Source organism: Chamaea fasciata, unplaced genomic scaffold (genome assembly GCF_029207755.1).
Source record: "Chamaea fasciata isolate MVZ Bird 193981 ecotype frontalis unplaced genomic scaffold, bChaFas1.0.hap1 SCAF_48, whole genome shotgun sequence".
NCBI classification, from domain to species: domain Eukaryota; kingdom Metazoa; phylum Chordata; class Aves; order Passeriformes; family Sylviidae; genus Chamaea; species Chamaea fasciata.
This window is the reverse complement of record NW_027094133.1, coordinates 1,114,658-1,119,867: the sequence shown is the minus strand read 5'-3', so window position 1 is coordinate 1,119,867 and position 5,210 is coordinate 1,114,658. Positions and strand designations below refer to the sequence as shown.

At 42.0% G+C, this 5,210-nt stretch overlaps 1 long non-coding RNA gene across 1 annotated transcript; it reads left to right on the top strand.

Moving 5' to 3' along the window:
• Positions 1–1,318: 1,318 nt before the first annotated feature.
• Positions 1,319–4,205, top strand: LOC136304092 (uncharacterized). The gene is made up of 4 exons (XR_010724379.1): positions 1,319–1,535; positions 1,739–1,866; positions 2,584–2,674; positions 3,208–4,205. It is a non-coding gene; the product is annotated as an uncharacterized lncRNA (long non-coding RNA).
• Positions 4,206–5,210: the final 1,005 nt, after the last annotated feature.

Below are 5,210 nucleotides of genomic sequence, written 5' to 3'. Positions count from 1 at the left end.
CGTCTTGGAATTTCCTTGAATTGAAACGACTCGTTTGTCTTTGGCCAAGGCTGCTGTTTGCATCTTGTTGGTTTGTTTAGAATTAAGAATGAGAAAGGAAGAACCAGTGTGAGTGTGTGTGGTAGTGTCTCTAGGTATGAGACTGTTGTGTTGCTTATGTTCTACCCTGCTTTCAGGAAGATGATGTGGAGCAGGTCGTGAAGAGGATGATGGCCCTGCAGACAGACATCATGGACCTGCAGAGAAGCGCCCTAGGTCGTAAACAAGGAGGAACACTGGAGGATTTGTGAGTTGAACTACCTTGAGCTTCAGATGCAGGAGTGTTTCTGGCTAAGCTTACTCACTAGAGGACAGTGAAAGGGCTGTTTCTTCCACCCAAATTGTGGGGGACTGGGAGCACTTTAACACTAAAGATGTTTTTTGACTCATCTGTCATTGTTCTGAAATGGCAGACAGGTATAGAAAAGATTTGAGTTCTCAAACTATTTGTTCCATGTTTTGGTTCTTTGGAAATCCTTTTCTTTCCTGCTTTTTTCTTCTAGAGAAGAACAAGCCAGAGAGCTGTACTGAAGACTCAGAGAGAAGCCAAGAGGTAAAAGACGCTTTAGCTCGAGGTCAGCTTGCTTTGTGTGTAACTTTGGAGGTGTAGTAACGATCATTGAGAAAACTAGCTGACTTCTAGGCCTGCCCAGACACTAGCAGCACATGGGCTCTCCTGGATTGCCTTTTCTCGAGAGGGAAGTCAGGGAGTCAGTTTCACACTAGGCCAGCCTTCCTTTCTTGGTGCTTTGTGAGCTGTTCTCGAAACTCCTCTGGAGCTCTTTTCAGAGCAGGCTGTTGCCACAAGCAACAACCAACCTTTCTGGGTAGAAAGGATGAAAGACACGACTGTTCCTTTGATCCAGTCCCAACTCTCCTTTTCAAGTTCTTTAAATTTTGAAGAAGGTGGCTAAAATTCAGTGTAATTCATCCCACTCAAACTTGCATATCCTGAACTTTGGCTGTTTCAGGATTAAAGCAGTAGTGGAAATGAGCCGCTAAGAATCTTCTCACTCTGTCCTATAAACCGACCTTTCTGTGTAATATTGGCTGTCATTCCAGATCAGAGGACAGGCGGTGACAGCCAGGAAATAGTATGACTGCTTCTACAGGCAATCCAGACCTTTGAAAAAGAAGTTTGAGTCATTTATGCTCAGCTCAGGTGAGCTTTGCACATTTTATTCAGAGTTGAGAGAAGGTATTTTCTCTTCCAGCAAGAGAAGGTTTAAAACTCATTGCATATGGCTCTTGAGATCTTGCAGTGTTAACAGAAAATCATTAACTTCAGAACTGTTCTCCTACTGCAGTGGCCCATGTGTGATCTGATTAGTTTTTATTTTTTTAATAGTAAAACTGTAGTTTGCAAACAGAAGGCATTGGAATTGTTCCCCAGAGTGGAGAAAGTGATGAATCTGATGAGTGAAGATGAGGAAACAGTTGTTAGGCTTCAGGAGAAACGACAGAAAGAACTGTGGAACCTACTGAAAATTGCTTGTGTAAGTAAATTAAGAGCTCCCCTTTAACCTGAGAATATGGTTTGTAGCACAGGCTACTGAAACAATAGTAAATTGAGTGTATCCTATGGTTCTTTTCTTTCTTTTGAATCAGTATGAAAGCCAAGTTCCAGGTTGTCTCATATTCCCGGCTGCTGAAAACTAGTGGGAACAATTGCACTCTGAATATTCTGTGTTTTCTTCAGAGTAAAGTGCGTGGTCCTGTTACTGGCAGTCCAGAGAGCGTGAACACATCCCGTCTTGGTAGCTCAGGTCAACTGCTGCTGCAAGTCCCTTCTGGAACATTCAATTTATCAGAATCTGTAAGAAAAAGGTGAGGCAAAGTCTGGAGTTCTTTGGCTGCTAATGCCACCACTACAAAGCTAGGCTTCCTGCTTTGTGCAATAATGGCCCACAGGGTTTCTCATATTTTACACTTTGTGTTCAGCTTGCGTTGTCAGCAGCCTTAGTTTACTTGGTAGTTAAGACTTCCTGGGGCTTTCAGATCTTCCATATGAAAATTGGGTATCATGTATGGCTTCACTTCCCCCAGCCTCAGTAACAAAAGTGGTTTTTTGGTTTTCTTCCTTTAATCTGAGATGGTTGGGCTCACTTGGAAGTACACTGCCAGCAAGAACTGTTGAAGTATTGTCATGTAAGGTCACAGTAGCTGAGCTGTGTCATTGAGACTGCTGCATGCGTAGTTCCGGCTTGCTTAAATGAACTGGGTTACCACTTGGAATGAAAGACCTTGGTTTGTTTCTTTGCCTGTTGCCCCATCCTTAAGTTTATAGGCTACTCAGCTTTTCCTCTAGCAACAGTGGTTCCACCTAATAAGAACCCAGTTCCATCTTGGAATACATTTCCTTTCCCCCATTTAGTAAATCAGGGGCTGCCACCAACTTTTCAAGTTGCAGTATGAATTACAAGCCTATGACCTGACTAACTTCAGTGTTCTGCAGCGTATCTGCCAGAAGTATTTCTTGATGACAGAGGCAGCATCTCTTTAAACTGCCACAGAAATTAATAGTGTAATAATTGCCCCTTTCAGTGAGGAGCTGCTGCTGGAATCTCGGGAACTTTGTAGCCAACTAGAAAATGTGATGCGTGACACAATGAAGGATCAAGAGCAGAGTTTCTTGGTAATGTATTCACTCTTCTGTAAATGGACTAAGAAAGTGCCTGGCTTCGAAGTTCTGAATGTGCAACTTTGCCACCACTAACACAGCTAAATGAAATCTGCATTTTACTCATGGCCAAGGGGGAGAGTAGGAGATGCACAGAGATAGGAAGCACCGGTTCCCTCATAATCTGCCGCCTGACTTACTCTGCTTGCCAAAACTGGGAGCCACATGCTGGGAACTTGCTGCGCTAAACAGTAAAGGATGGGGCAAAGCACTTGGCTGTTGTACAAAACTACTGCAAAACTGCACACAAATTTGGGATGAGCGGGTGTCAGGGATCCTTAATTTAACAATGCAGAATATTGAAGAGAGAGTAAAATACTGGAGAGTGCAAATAGGTTGTTTCCTTGACAGCAGTCACGTGGCTCATCATGAAATTGACCAACTTGTTCCCAGTAAATTTTTTATAACTCTTAGCACACTTTACCTTTATTTTAGAAAAAGCTCAACTGTAGCCTGGTGTTGAATTTCATTTATTCTTTCGGCTCTAGACTGGAGCTGGCTGCAGCTTCAGGTAGAAGAAACAAACAATCCAGAACAAACCCAGATGTAGAATCACTCTGGTTGCCTCTGAAGCCATGCTGCTTTGGGAAGCCAACTGTGAAAAGCTGCTGCCTCTGAGAAGGGAATATCAACTGCCTTCTACTGTCACCAACTGCTTATGTGATACATATGGCTTAGCTTTTAGTATCCACTTCTCAGACACTTTTTCACAAAGATACACTAGGGAATGCCTGTTCTAACTGCTTGGAGAATGTTCTTAATTGTGCCTTAAGACAGCAGATCTCTGTCCTGATACGTCTTCCCTTGGGCATCGCCTGTGGCTGTTTTGCTGCATTTTGGGCTTTCTAATGAACAATGGACAAGGTATACCCAGTCACTGGTAGATGTCACCTTCCTAATGAACTGTGAACTTAATTGCTTAACTTTGCTGATTTGCACTTTTTTTCTTTAAGTGTAATGGTTGTACTTACCTAATACTTGTTTCCTGTATGGGAACAAAATTATCTAAAACATGTAAACTTTTGGTTTGCTCTTGTTGATGCGCTCAATAACACTATAATGGAAAAAGCTGCTTTCACTGTGCAGGTCTCTAAAACGTGAGAGGTGTAAGAATGTTAGCCTAGAAACCAAAGAAGGAAATCTTCAGTGTACAGGTATCGTGTAACAAAGCATTTGCAGATTATCTATTAACCATGCTTAAAGTTGCATGAAAAGATGAAAAAAAGACCAAAAACCCCAGCTGGATGGAACCTTGGTGAGAGTCAACACACACCAACCTTGTGTTCTGACTGTGACCAATTTATTTCATTCTGTTCTAACCCCAAATTTCCACTACAACACAGAGACCTCCTTTTATAAAAGGCTGTGAAGTATAGGACATGCAAAATGCAATACAATAATGGGGAGAGGTTGGATTTTCTTTTGGTTTTTTTGGAACAGATTTAAAATACAGGAAACTGAAATGTGGCACAAACATCACAACTTCCATGCATGCCTTCAAGTGTCTTCCTTTGTTGTGCTGGCACACTCTGGACTTCAGCAGTGGGTTAAAGTCATTCTTGGGCAGAGTAGAAAGTTCACACTTCTTCAAATTTTTGAGTAATATTAAGGCTGAAATGCACCAGGTACACTTTTCCTTCATCTTCCAGAGCACCACCAGTTGTTTTACTTAAAGCTGTGTTAGGCTTCCAGCTCAAATCCCAGCTCAATTTTGTGACCTCCAGCACTGAAATTCTTGCCATCAATCAAGCCCGAGAGGGTCAGCTTTACACCTACAAAAGCAAGTCACGAGAACCATCATGCACTGACATCCCAGTACAGTGCTCTTCCTCAGGTCCTTGACCTCACTAATGTGGCTTAGTTGCCACAGGAACTTGCATCCATAGACATCCTTTAGTTCTCTGAGTCTGCGTAGACTTCTAGCTCCTTTGTTCATCTAGTCTGTTCTTAAGATGACAGTGAATTAAACCATAGTGTAGTACTTAACACCATTTGCTGTTACCAGTGAGAACTGCGTACCAGGTCGAAGGGCATGAGTGTAACCAATTCCAATGAGGCTGGCATTGTTCACTTTAGCCTATAGGAAAAAAAAAATCACAGTATTTATAAACTGTGTAAGTATTCATACAGAAGTATCCCAGTCCCCTGAGAAGGTGGCCTATGCATTAACACTCTTGAGCTACTTGGAGACCAACCTCTCTTAGAAGCATGTTCCAATCTTTTCCTTTTCTCAGGAGTTTTCAGCTTAAGCAAATGGTGCGAATTCTGCCTTCAGAGAATGCCATGCTGTTTTTCACTGCCTCCTCTATTATGTCTTTATATCTTTTAAAGAGCTACTTACTGCAGTCCCTCAGAGCCTGTCTTGTTCACATCACTCAGGAGTGATTTTCTTTTTTCTTCTAATGAGCAAGAAATACATGAATATGCAATCCCCTTTTTGCATTACTAAGTTTTGAGCTCTTAACAACAGTATTTCTCATTTTCAATTTTG